Here is a 14,044-nt window from a genome sequence, read left to right as displayed (position 1 = left end):
GGAGCGGCAGCTCGTCTACTGGTTCGCTTTGAGGTAGGATAGGGTCGGCTGACCGGGAAGTGGTAGCTTGTCTACTGGATCGCGTTGAGGTAGGATGGTGTCGGCTGCCGGGGAGTGGCAGCTTGTCTAATGGATCGCGTTGAGGTAGGAGAGTGTCGGCTGACGGGGGAGTGGCAGCTTTTCTACTGGATCTCTTTGAGGTAGGCTAGGGTCTGCTGGCCGGGGAGTGGCAGCTCGTCTACTGGACCGCGTTGAGGTAGGATAGGGTCGGCTGGTCGGGGAGTAGCAGCTCGTCCACTGGATCGCGTTGAGGTAAGATAGGGTCGGCTGGCCGGGAGTGGCAGCTTGTCTACTGGATCGCGTTGAGGTAGGCTAGGGTCGGCTGGTCTGGGAGTGGCAGCTTGTCTACTGGATCGCTTTGAGGTAGGCTAGGGTCGGCTGGCATGGGAGCGGTAGCTCGTCTACTGTATCGCGTTGAGGTAGGTTAGGGTCGGCTGGCCGGGGAGCGGCAGCTCGTCTATTGGATCGCGTTGAGGTAGGTTAGGGTCGTCTGGCAGGGAAGTGGCAGCTCGTATACTAGATCGCGTTGAGGTGGGCTAGGGTCGGACAGTCTGGGAGTAGCAGCTTGTCTACTGGATCGCGCCGAGGTAGGCTAGGGTTGGCTGGCCAGGGTGCGGCAGGATGTCTACTGGATCGCACTGAAGTAGGCTATGGTCTGCTGGCCGGGGAGTGGCAGCTTGTCTACTGGATCGCGTTGAGGTAGGATAGTGTCGGCTGGCCGGGGAATGGCGGCTCGTCTGCTGGATCAGGTTGAGGTAGGCTAGGGTCGGCTGGCCGGGGAGTGGCAGCTTGTCTACTAGATCGCGTTGAGGTAGGCTAGGGTCGGCTGGCCGGGGAACGGCAGCACGTCTACTGGATCGCGTTGAGGTAGGCTAGGGTTGGCTGGCCGGGGAGTGGCGGCTCGTCTGCTTGATCGCGTTGAGGTAGGCTAGGGTCGGCTGGCCGGGAAGTGGCAGCTTGTCTACTGGATCGCGTTGAGGTAGGATAGGGTCGGCTGGCCGGTTAGTGGCAGCTTGTCTACTGGATCGCGTTGAAGTAGGAATGGGTCGGCTGGCCGGGGAGTGGCAGCTTGTCTACTGGATCGCGTTGAGGTAGGATAGGGTCGGCTGGCCGGGGAGTGGCAGCTTGTCTACTGGATCGCGTTGAGGTAGGCTAGGGTCGGCTGACCGGGGAGCCGTAGCTCGTCTACTGTATCGCGTTTAGGTAGGCTAGAGTCGTCTGGCCGGGGAGTGGTAGCTTGTCGACTGGATCGCGTTGAAGTAGGATAGTGTCGGCTGGCCGGTGAGTGGCAGCTTGTCTGCTGGATCGCGTTGAGGTAGGGTAGGGTCGGCTGTTCGGGGAGAGGCAGCTCGTCTACTGGATCGCGTTGAGGTAGGATAGGGTCGGCTGGCCGGGGAGTGCCAGCTCGTCTACTGGATCGCGTTGAGGTAGGCTAGGGTCGGCTGGCTGGGGAGTGGCGGCTCGTCTTCTGGATCGCGTTGAGGTACGATTGGGTCGGCTTGCCGGGGAATGGCAGCTCGTCCACTGGATCGCGTTGAGGTAAGCTAGGGTCGGCTGCCCGGGGAGTGGCAGCTTATCTACTGGATAGCGTTGAGGTAGGATAGGGTCGGCTGCCGGGGAGTGGAAGCTTGTATAATGGATCTTGTTGAGGTAGGTTAGGGTCAGCTAACCTAGGAGTGGCAGCTTTTCTACTGGATCTCTTAGTTAGGCTAGGGTCGGTTGGCCGGGGAGTAGCAACTCGTCTACTGGATCGCGTTGAGGTAGGATACGGTCGGCTGGCCGGGGAGTGGCAGCTTGTCTACTGGATCGCGTTGAGGTAGGATAGGGTCGGCTGGTCGGGGAGTGGCAGCTCGTCTACTGGACCTCGTTGAGGTAGGTTAGGGTCGGCTGGCCGGAGAGCGGCAGCTCTCCTACTGGATCGCGTTGAGGTAGGATAGGGTCGGCTGACCGGGAGGTGGTAGCTTGTCTACTGGATCGCGTTGAGGTAGGATGGTGTCGGCTGCCGGGGAGTGGCAGCTTGTCTAATGGATCGCGTTGAGGTAGGAGAGTGTCGGCTGACGGGGGAGTGGCAGCTTTTCTACTAGATCTCTTTGAGGTAGGCTAGGGTCGGCTGGCCGGGGAGTGGCAGCTCGTCTACTGGACCGCGTTGAGGTAGGATAGGGTCGGCTGGTCGGGGAGTAGCAGCTCGTCCACTGGATCGCGTTGAGGTAAGATAGGGTCGGCTGGCCGGGGAATGGCAGCTTGTCTACTGGATCGCGTTGAGGTAGGATAGAGTCTTCTGGCCGGGGAGTGGCAGCTTGTCTACTGGATCGCGTTGAGGTAGGATAGGGTCGGCTGGCCGGGGAGGGCAGCTCGTCTACTGGATCACGTTGAGGTAGGATAGGGTCGGCTGGCTGGGGAGTGGCGGCTCGTCTGCTGGATCGCGTTGAGGTAGGCTAGTGTCGGCTGGCCGGGGAGTTGCAGTTCGTCTACTGGATCGTGTTGAGGTAGGATACGATCATCTGCCCATGGAGTGGCAGCTTGTCTACTGGATCGCGGTGAGGTAGGCTAGTGTCGGCTGACCATGGATGGCAGCTTGTCTACTGGATCGCGTTGAGGTAGGATAGAGTCGGCTCTCTGGGGAGTGGCAGCTCGTCCACTGGATCGCGTTGAGGTAGGCTAGGGTCGTCTGGTCGGGGAGTGGCAGCTTGTTTACTGGATCGCGTTGAGGAAGGATAGGGTCGGCTGGTCGGTGAGTGGCAGATCGTCTACTGCATCGCGTTGAGGTAGGCTAGGATCTGCTGGCCAGGGAGCGGCAGCTTCTCTACTGGATCGCACTGGGGTAGGCTAGGGTCGGCTGGCCAAGGTGCGGCAGCTTGTCTACTGGATCGCACTGAGGTAGGCTAGGGTCGGCTGGCCAGGGAGCGGCAGCTTCTCTACTGGATCGCACTGAGGTGGACTAGGGGTCGGCGTGGCCAGGGAGTGGCTGCTTGCTACTGGATCGCACTGAGGTAGGAAAGGGTTGGCTGACCAGGGTGCGGCAACTTGTCTACTGGATCGCACTGAAGTAGGATAGGGTCGGCTGGCCGGGAAGTGGCAGCTTGTCTACTGGATCGCGTTGAGGTAGGATAGGGTCGTCTGGTCGGGGAGTGGCAGCTCGTCCACTGGATCGCGTTGAGGGTAGGATTAGGGTCGGCTTGGCCGGGAAGTGGCAGCTTGTCTACTGATCGCGTTGAGGGTAGGCTAGGTCCGGCTGGCACTGGGGAAGTGGCAGCTCGGCTACGGGATCGCGTTGAGGTGGTCTAGGGTCGGCTGGCCAGTGAGCGGCAGCTTGTCTACTGTATCGCACTGAGGTAGGCTGGCCGTGGCAGCTTGTCTACTGGATGTCACTGAGGTAGGCTAGTGTCGGCTGGCCGGGGAGTGGCGGCTCGTCTACTGGATCGCGTTGAGGTAGGATTTGGAAATATTATAATATCTGGAAATATTATAATCATTGGCTGGCCAGGGAGCGGCAGCTTCTCTACTGGATCGCACTGAGGTAGGCTAGGGTCGGCTGGCCAGGGAGCGGCAGCTTGTCTACTGGATCGCGTTGAGGTAGACTAGGGTCGGCTGACCGGGGAGCGGCAGCTTGTTTACTGGATCGCGTTGAGGTAGGCTAGGGTCGGCTGGCCGGGGAGTGGCAGTTTGTCTACTGGATCGCGTTGAGGTAGGATAGGGTCGGCTGGCCGGGGAGCGGCAGCTCGTCTACTATATCGCGTTGAGGTAGGCTAGTGTCGGCTGGCCGGGGAGTGGCAGCTTGTCTACTGGATCGCGTTGAGGTAGGCTAGGGTCGGCTGGCCATGGAGTGGCAGCTTGTCTACTTGATCGCGTTGAGGTAGGCTAGGGTCGGCTGGCCGAGGAGTGGCAGCTTGTCTACTGTATCGCGTTGAGGTAGGCTAGGGTCGGCTGGCCAGGGGGTGGCAGCTCGTCTACTGGATCGCGTTGAGGTAGGCTAGGGTCGGCTGGACGGGGAGTGGCGGCTCGTCTACTGGATCGCGTTGAGGTAGGATTTGGAAATATTATAGTATCTGGAAATATTATAATCATTGGCTGGCCAGGGAGCGGCAGCTTCTCTACTGGATCGCACTGAGGTAGGCTAGGGTCGGCTGGCCAGGGAGCGGCAGCTTGTCTACTGGATCGCGTTGAGGTAGGCTAGGGTCGGCTGGCCGGCGAGCAGTCATCTCGTCTACTGGATCGCGTTGAGGTAGGCTAGGGTCGGCTGTCCGGGGAGTGGCAGCTCTTCTACTGGATCGCGCTGAGGTAGGCTAAGGTGAATCTGAGTGACGAGAGGTTGGTGCTGAGAGGTCGCATGATCACTCTCCTTGATAATGTTTTGTCCATACGGGTGGAGAGCAGTAACCTTAACAACTTAATGTAAGTTATGTGTGTCTGTGAAAAGGAGCGGGACATGGCAGCAATAATGAAGGCTGCATAGAGAATGAGGTACCTGCATCAGAGTTTATTAGCAGCCAAATACTTGGGGTGACTATATTTGGGTATGGCTAAGCCTTGATAACAATGAAGTAGGCAATATATCTGGAAATATTATAATCATTATTGTAACCCAAATTTCATACTGAAGATATTATATAGATTATGTAAAAGTTGTGAAATTAGGCTTATAACTATCTAAACTTGATAATGAAAAGTTGTGAAATTAGGCTTATAACTATCTAAACTTGATAACTTCAGGAGAGTGGTACCTCCTTCACATATAAGTCTGATAAGGGGTAAACCTTCGTCGAGTCAAGGAGGGGGGTATCTCCTTTACATGTACGTTTGACAGGTGGTAAACCTTCGTCTAGTCGAGGTGTGAACCACCAACATAAGTGATTAATCTGACGTTATGTGGCAATAGTTTTGTGTCAGGGAGGGAGTTGCCATAGTAGGCCAAGGAGAGAGAGAGAGAAAACTCGACATGTGGCAGTGAGTAAGACACTCTTGTGTGTCACGGAAGGACCTCTGGGATGATGTGTCATGCGTCTTCATCTGTCCTGGAGTCCTGCCGCCGTGTATCAGGAAGGGACGTGCCATTGCGTGAGGGTATGAGGTGCAGACGCACGTCAACTGGTGAGACATGTGTTTGAAAGTGAGCGGCTTTGATGTTAGAGGACGAGTCGGTCGTTGTTGTTTGTCAGTGTTGAGGGAGAACCCATCGTCGTATGCCTGAGAACAACAGGCCGTCGTAGTAAACTATCGTACATCGGGGCATAAGCCCATCACTTGTGGTCGAAACGAAGCCACTGACGTCTGTCAGGGAGTGAGTAGCGTTCCTCCACCGTCAGACAGGAACCCTCTTGTGTGCCAGGGAGTTAGTGGGAATAGTGTTTCCTAGAGTGAGGTGCCAACATGTGCTAGAGAAAGAGCCAGAGAATCTGTCAGCGTGAGCAGCCTTTCTTTGCCACAGTAGTTTGTTAGGAAGTGAGCAACGGTTTTATGTTCTCGCCACTGTAGTAGTATGAGATACTAAGCTATCCTTGTGTATCAGGGAGTTAGTCATGTATTGTGTCATGGTGTGAACTACCCACATATATTACAGACGAAGCCACCGGCTTTTTTTTTTTTTTTTTTTTTTTTTTTTTTGCCTCTGAAGCGTGTCTGTCAGGCAGGAAGCCATCGTGACGGAGTTAGGCAATGTAGTGCATCTGGGAGTGAGCTAACGACGTGTATCAGACACAAAGCCACCGACGTCTGTCAGGGAGTGAGCAGTGTTTTTAGTGTGTCAGGTAGGAAGCCATACAGTTGTGTGTCAGAGAGAGAGAACCGAATTTGGTTTGCCATGAAGTGAGCTACCGACACACGTGTGTTAGAGACGAAGCTCATCGATGACTGTTGGAGAGTGAGCAGAGTTTTTGAGTTCGTCGAAGTAATGTGTGTTGAAGTAAGCTACCGACGTGTATCAGAGACTGAGCCACCGACGCCTGTCGAGAGTGAGGAACGCTTCCTTTTCACCTTTGTAGTGTGTAAGGCAGGAAGCCGCAATGTGTGTGTGTATAAAAGAATTAGTCGAAGTAGATTGTCGAGCAATGAACCAACGACGCTAAACCAAAGCGTCCCTTTAGGACATTTGATCCAGCTAATGCCAGACGATTATTTTCAACTTGAATGGTTTATGGGCTGTCAAGTAAAGTTTTACATCAGGCTAACTCTTGACGGTTTTATATGGGTTTAGTGGGGCACATAGGCCATCAAAGTAGACTTGTACCTTGAGAATTTTCGTCTGTCCTTGCACTTGTGCTGGCTACATGGGTCATCAAAGTAAAGCTGCCGCACGTAGGTAACTTTACTCTGACTCAGCCAGACGATTTTATTTAGCTGTTGACGGCACCACTGGTAATAAAAATAAAGCTTTACTCTGAGTTTATGTTGACCAATGCCAAACGATATTTTGCAGCTCTATCGAGCTCCAAGGGTCATCAAAATAGGCTTCAATTTGGCAATTGAATATATATGGTCGATGACTGGCGATTATATTTAGCTTTTAGGGAGTGCTATGAGCGTAAGGTATTAGGCAGGAGGTTGTGTGTTTGGAATCGCGTTGCCGTAGTCTCCCAGGGAGAGAGCCACTGCAGGAAGTGCAGAAACTTACGTTTCTCAGAGAACAAACCGTCTTAGTGCATTGTCGTACATCAGTACGTATGTATATATACTCGTTAAAAAGATACCTTAATCAGGGCATTCTGGTTCACCTTCTGCCTCGGACACCGTACAAAAAATAAATCGATCAGGACAGTTGGCATACGTGTCATGGAAATGCTCGTCGACAAAGGTTGTTTTAGGAAATATTACATTAAAAGCAGAACGAGCATATTGCTCATGTTTTATTCTGGTCTGTTTACACTCTTCGCTTGATTGTGTCCACTTATCATTACACATCAGGGAAGTACTATAACATATGGAGTCATTCAAAACCATCGGCGAAATTCCATTTTCTATGGTGAGTAGAGTATATGGTGATGTAGGTTGGTAGTCCTGGCTACGGTCATCCTGGGAGATGTTTTATCTATAATCGTGATGAAAATGTCGTTATATGTCCATCGTGAAGGACAAAATGTGTTCTTAAGATCACATTTTGTGTCAGTCATGGTTTACAAGATAAAAGACAAACAAGTACAACATTGTTTAGAAATTGACTGACGTCAGAAGAGTCTGAATACAATTCGAAATGTTACATTGGCTGCGACTTGGACGGGCTCATGTTCAAAATATATACTTTATTATATAACAAAAGAAATTTTCCCGCAAAGTTTTAGTAACATACCCATGTAGCACAAGTACATGGAATATTAGTGAGTATATAGTCCAAAAACGAACGTTACAAAACGATAAAAGTTCATGCAAGTCTTTTCACTAGATTGAGACAACGCCTTGCGAAACAATGAAGCCCCGTTTCTACTTCGAGGTGGCCGACGAGCGCGTTCATTCCGGTACCGAAAATTACAATGTTTCTGGTTCATACGTTCATTTCCTGGGTTGTTGTGGTGAGTGATAGTATCGCGTTAAGGGTTCCGGGAAGTGTAGTGGTGAGGAGGCTTCAGGGGACTAGAGAAGAGGTAAGGTACTGGTCACTGAGATACTCGGGGTAAAACCCAATTTGCTGACACAAGTCTTGTGGTGGTGGAAAGGTGAGGATATGTGGCCACAGGTGTCAGGTCGCCGGCTCGATAGCTGCCAGCTGGCTTCCTGCTCCGGCTCGGAGTTGACTGATGTTTGCATAAACAAAGGTCTTATTTCTAGCCAGGTATGAGTAACATTTGGAGATTAATGGTTGTAACCAATGTAGAGTGAGTGGTGAACTAGAGTTAGGTGTACTTAGTATAATTAGCACAGCTAGAAAATGTAGAAAACCTATGAACTCTGTAGACAGACACTTCGAAGTATATTACTGTTCACTCAGATGACAGCTTATGATTATTCATCCTGGAATGTGTAACCCGCCATTCACATTATCATAGTTAACATGGTTTTGGTAAATTGGTGGTTTAGCTCAGTTGAAAAACTTTTTATTATTCTTTTAGATTTCCAACATACAAACAGTAACAGACCACCGGGTCCTTTTGAAGCTTCATGTTTCCAGTGAAAGAAATTAGAAATCTGCTGTAAGGGTTCACCCCGCTGCCAAATATTCCTTATACGTGGCCACTTCATGCGTTCTCACACCAGCAGACCACAAAAATAATGGTACCTTTCCATTATAATCATGTACTTCTGGGGATGTTAGGTAAGATTTTCATAGGCTGTGGTCGGCTTTGCGGGGAGTTACTGCACTGGGTCACAGTGAGGTAGGCTAGAATAAGCGGGTGAGTGGTGGCTTCTGTACTGGATCATGGTGATGCAGGGTAGCTTCGGTCAGCTGCGAAGCGGTGGCTAGTATACTGGATCACGGTGAGGTGGCCCAGAACTGGGCGATGAGAGTTGTGGCTACTTTACTGAGTTATGGTGAGGTAGGCTAGGGTCGGCTGGCCTGGGAACGGCAGCTTGTCTACTGGATCGCTGTGAGGTAGGCTAGGGTCGGCTGGCCAGGGAGTGGCAGCTCGTCTACTGGATCGCTGTGAGGTAGGCTAGGGTCGGCTGGCCAGGGAGCGGCAGCTGTCTACTGGATCGCGTTGAGGTAGGCTAGGGTCGGCTGGCCAGGGAGTGGCAGCTCGTCTACTGGATCGCGGTGAGGTAGGCTAGGGTCGGCTGGCCAGGGAGCGGCAGCTTGTCTACTGGATCGTGTTGAGGTAGGCTAGGGTTGGCTGGCCAGGGAGTGGCAGCTTGTCTACTGGATCGCGGTGAGGTAGCCTATGGTGAATCGGAGAGATGAGAGGTTGGTGCTCAGCGGTGACATGATCTCACCTCTTGATAATGTTTTCTCCATACGGGGCATCGCACATAAAGTTGCCCTGTTCTCAAACACTGTGGAGTGGGATAGTAGATGGGTGGAGAGCGGTAACATTAACGACTTAATGTAAGTTATAGTGTGTGTGAAAAGGAGTGGGACATGGCAGCAATGATGAAGGATGCATAGAGAATGAGATATCTGCATCAGAGTTTATTAGCAGCCAAATCCAACGTCTCTGTTCGCGGGTGACTATATAAGGGTATGGCTAAGTTTTGATAACAATGAAGTAGGCAATATATCTGGAAATATAATAATCATTATTGTAAACACATTTTCATATCAAAAATATGTATGTTATGTAAAAGCTATGAAATTAGGCTTATAACTATCTAAACTTGATAATTGAAATTGAAATTTTCAGTTTAGGCAATCGAGAGTGTCCATTCCTTGTGAACATGGTTATGTTCCATTCTTGGCAGAGAGAACATGAGCGACAGAGGCAAACCCCCTCCAGCGAACGTGATGGGCATAAGACGTCTCCCCGTTTAGCGGCAGGCGAATGTTGCACTGCAAAGGAACACACCCTCCTCATCCTCGCCTGGGCCGCCAGCGTCACCGTGTTCCTGCTGGAGCTGCCCAGACACCGCTGCTCTCGCCGCTAAGAGCCAGGCACTGCTGGAGCTGTTCAGGCAGCGCTGCTCACGCCGCTAAGAGCCAGGCACTGCTGGAGCTGCTCAGGCACCGCTGCTCTCGCCGCTAAGAGCCAGGCACTGCTGGAGCTGCTCAGGCACCGCTGCTCTCGCCGCTAAGAGCCAAGCACTGCTGGAGCTGCTCAGGCACCGCTGCTCTCGCCGCTAAGAGCCAGGCACTGCTGGAGCTGCTCAGGCACCGCTGCTCTCGCCGCTAAGAGCCAGGCACTGCTGGAGCTGCTCAGGCACCGCTGCTCTCGCCGCTAAGAGCCAGGCACTGCTGGAGCTGCTCAGGCACCGCTGCTCTCGCCGCTAAGAGCCAGGCACTGCTGGAGCTGCTACGGGATAGTTGTGTTGATGCTAAGAGCCAGACACTGGTAGTGTTGCTCAGGCATCACTGTTCTTACCGTAAGAAGGCAGGCACTACTGTACCAGCACCAGTGCTGATAGGATCCTCACACTATTAAAACTGTTTAGGTCATGATTCTCTCATCACCAGGTGTCCATCAGTGGTGGGGTTGCTCAGGTACCAGTGCTCTTGCCTCTGCCACCATTGAGAGGGAGGGCTTAGGTAGTAGAGTAATGGCCCCTCCCATGACCCCCTGCAAATTGAAGGCATACTACTCTGACTATATTTCATTATGTGACTCTGCCACCAGTGACAGGGAGAGCTCAGGTGGTAGTGTATTGGCCCCTCCCAGTACCCCAGCTAACACAAGAATTATCCCGTTGAGACATTCGCATTTCTCTGATATCTAAGACACTATTACCCCTCATATACCAAGCACTATTCACTGCTTACACACCACTGCTTTTATGCTTGGCGTGTCAAACATTCTTCCTACACAGACCACCGGGAAATATAGGACTCTGGTGGTAGGTCACATATCCGGGACTTAGTAATAATCAATAATCAGCACAAAACACACGTATGTCGGTCCACACGTGTGTTACAAAGTCCTGGTCCTTTTTTTAAGTTAGGATATCCATCCTGTTACATTCCAGCACGAGTTACAATTTTCATCAGTCAATATAATAAACAACTGCAGATTATAATCTTGAGAAAATATATGTGAATCAACCACAGAACATTTTGCAGTCTAATCTTATAGAATTAGGCTTACACTAGCTATACTTGGTTATTCTAGTGTTCTATATTTCAATGTTTAAGTCAACTATTTATATGCTCGTGAGAAGGTTTTAATAGAATCAGTATGACCACGAAAATTTAACTAAGGTTGGTGTGTAGGACATCATAATGGCAGACAGAAAGGCACTGGAGTACCACTGTAATATCAAGAAGCTGTAATGAATGGTGGGTAGGCAGATCAAGCCACAGAGATGAGGAACTTGGCTAGTACACTAGCATGGGTTTGTTTCCCTATTCATTGGTTAAGGTGGGCTGGTTAGTATACAAAGAGTAGTGGGTCACCCTCTACATGGGTGAGGGTGGGCTGGTCAGTACACAGATTAGTGGGTCATCCTCTACACAGGTGAGGGTGGGCTGGTCAGTACACAGATTAGTGGGTCATCCTCTACACAGGTGAGGGTGGGCTGGTCAGTACACTAATAGTAGTAGGTCATCCTCTACACTGGTTAAGGTGGGCTGGTCAGTACACTAAGAGTAGTGGGTCTTCCTCTACGCTGGTTAAGGTGGGCTGGTCAGTACACTAAGAGTAGTGGGTCATCCTCTACACTGGTTAAGGTGGGCTGGTCAGTACACTAAGAGTAGTGGGTCATCCTCTACACTGGTTAAGGTGGGCTGGTCAGTACACTAAGAGTAGTGGGTCATCCTCTACACTGGTTAAGGTGGGCTGGTCAGTACACTAAGAGTAGTGGGTCATCCTCTACACTGGTTAAGGTGGGCTGGTCAGTACACTAAGAGTAGTGGGTCATCCTCTACACTGGTTAAGGTGGGCTGGTCAGTACACTAAGAGTAGTGGGTCATCCTCTACACTGGTTAAGGTGGGCTGGTCAGTACACTAAGAGTAGTGGGTCATCCTCTACACTGGTTAAGGTGGGCTGGTCAGTACACTAAGAGTAGTGGGTCATCCTCTACACTGGTTAAGGTGGGCTGGTCAGTACACTAAGAGTAGTGGGTCATCCTCTACACTGGTTAAGGTGGGCTGGTCAGTACACTAAGAGTAGTTGGTCATCCTCTACACTGGTTAAGGTGGGCTGGTCAGTACACTAAGAGTAGTTGGTCATCCTCTACACTGGTTAAGGTGGGCTGGTCAGTACACTAAGAGTAGTGGGTCATCCTCTACACTGGTTAAGGTGGGCTGGTCAGTACACTAAGAGTAGTGGGTCATCCTCTACACTGGTTAAGGTGGGCTGGTCAGTACACTAAGAGTAGTGGGTCATCCTCTACACTGGTTAAGGTGGGCTGGTCAGTACACTAAGAGTAGTGGGTCATCCTCTACACTGGTTAAGGTGGGCTGGTCAGTACACTAAGAGTAGTGGGTCATCCTCTACACTGGTTAAGGTGGGCTGGTCAGTACACTAAGAGTAGTAGGTCATCCTCTACACTGGTTAAGGTGGGCTGGTCAGTACACAGGCATGAATGGATTGACTATAACAGAGACAGTGACTCCCCTTGACCACTCCGACTGTCACGCTAAGTGAAGGCCACTTTGCTCAATAAACTTTAGTTTAATATAAAGCACATTATTCTAATGTTGGGAGAAATATTGTCGTAATAAACTGTGGTGATTATACTTTAGATGAATATCAGCAGTCATTTCTAGGTAAATAAACATGTAAAATAGTAAGTTAGGATGTACTCTTCTCTGTAAGAAAATTTGATTTTCTTTAGATTATCCAAGGGCCCTGGACGGCTCTGAAAATGAGATGATCCGACTTTCCTTTGATTATTATTCCTTTATGATTTCATGATTGTTAAACAACCAGGTATTTGGAAATGTTCCAAGCTTGTGTAGTTACATTTAGAAATAAATACTGTGTATTTATATCCTCATTATATCCTTCAAAGAACCCAAGGAAGGTGAGTGGAAGGTGAGCAAGAATATTCTGATGTCAGGGTCCTACAGTCTTTGATACGCCACTGATGACCTGTACCAAAGTGTATTACATTGCTTGCATAAGAGAGATTCGTTCTTACTGTTGCAGCTACGACCCGGAAGGTGAGTTATTAGTGGAAGATAAGGAGTATTAAGAAAATATAAGCACAACTCTGATACAATCAGCAAGAAGCCAGTTTAACATCAGTATCTTTTACACCATCGACTGTAGAACTGGACCGGGAAAAGGCTTTGTATTAAGCTGTCAATACCAGTGTCGGTGTACTGACTGACGTTGAGCATTGTTGAAGGAAATGATGCGACTGAAATACGTCAAATGGCTGCAAGGTTGCAACAGGCATATCCAGAGGACCTGGAGGGCTGCTGTACTGATGAATCCTTCATTATGTTCAGTGCACAAAGGGCAAGTCACATGTGATGACCCTTTTTATGCACTTCGTGAACTAGAAACTTCACAACTGGTTATGCCTTTGCCCAACATATGAGTTGCTTTGATTATTCATGTGACTATTATGGTGCCAAGTGCTGGAGGGGATCGAGCTATTAGAATATCTAGAAACATACATTCCACATGAGCGTTACTGTATGTTAACCCAGCATGCTATCGACTCTGTGATCAGCTTATATAAGATTTGTGTACAGTGTTATAATTTCATGCTTTAAGTGTGAGGAATTAATGGTTTTAATATAGTGCCTGGCGCCCCAATGTAGCTTAACTCTCACAGGGGTTCCACATGTGAACGGAGGTATGAAGTGTCATGTGTTAAGTTGAATTCTGGAATTATTTTCTATCACTGGTTTTCATACGTGTTATCTGCGTCTGTAGAGGATAGATCTTTGACCATACGGCTGGCATATCCATCCAATCGAGGAAGATCTGTTTGGGAAATATTACTCTCCCAGACTAGTGTGGTGCCAGTCTAGCACGAAAGTGATATTTAGTACTGACCTCAGCGATCTGATAGCGTCACAATAATCACCTGCTCTGCGTCTGACATCTCCTCAGATGACATTTTGTTTTTGCTAGTTTCGGCAAAGAAGAGATGATAAGTTCCACCGAAATCTGAAAGATTTCAAAATGATCAAAATCAAAGCACTTGATTATCAGTATAAGATCGCTTTACTATTAAGCACATTTTACTTAATGTGTCACCTACGAGAAAGGTTTTTTTTTTTTACCCTAACCATTCTCTTCACGTTCTCCTTTAAAAGTTAGAGCTTATCTATAAGATAGCGTTAGTCGGGGCAATATTTGACGTCTTCATAAAACATTTAGTAATCTAGGGTAGTTACCCTTCTCAAATACATTCTCCATCTCCGTTGTTCAAATATGTGACGTCACATGTTTATGTCAGTTAACCCGGAGCACTGGTGTCTTAAGGATGTATCCAGTGTGTCTCTGTGTTTGTACA

The 14,044-nt window shown here is 49.7% G+C and overlaps 1 long non-coding RNA gene across 1 annotated transcript in view; it reads left to right on the top strand.

Annotated features, from left to right (window-relative positions):
* The window catches only part of LOC139746053 (uncharacterized), a 47,533-nt gene extending 37,962 nt beyond the window's left edge, over positions 1 to 9,571 (top strand). Inside the window, exon 3 of the long non-coding RNA XR_011712052.1 lies at positions 9,382 to 9,571. This is a non-coding gene — a long non-coding RNA (uncharacterized lncRNA). The remainder of the gene's footprint in view (positions 1 to 9,381) is intronic.
* Positions 9,572 to 14,044: the final 4,473 nt, after the last annotated feature.

This window comes from Panulirus ornatus, chromosome 63 (genome assembly GCF_036320965.1).
Source record: "Panulirus ornatus isolate Po-2019 chromosome 63, ASM3632096v1, whole genome shotgun sequence".
NCBI classification, from domain to species: Eukaryota; Metazoa; Arthropoda; class Malacostraca; order Decapoda; family Palinuridae; genus Panulirus; species Panulirus ornatus.
This window is presented reverse-complemented; position numbering and strand designations above follow the sequence as displayed.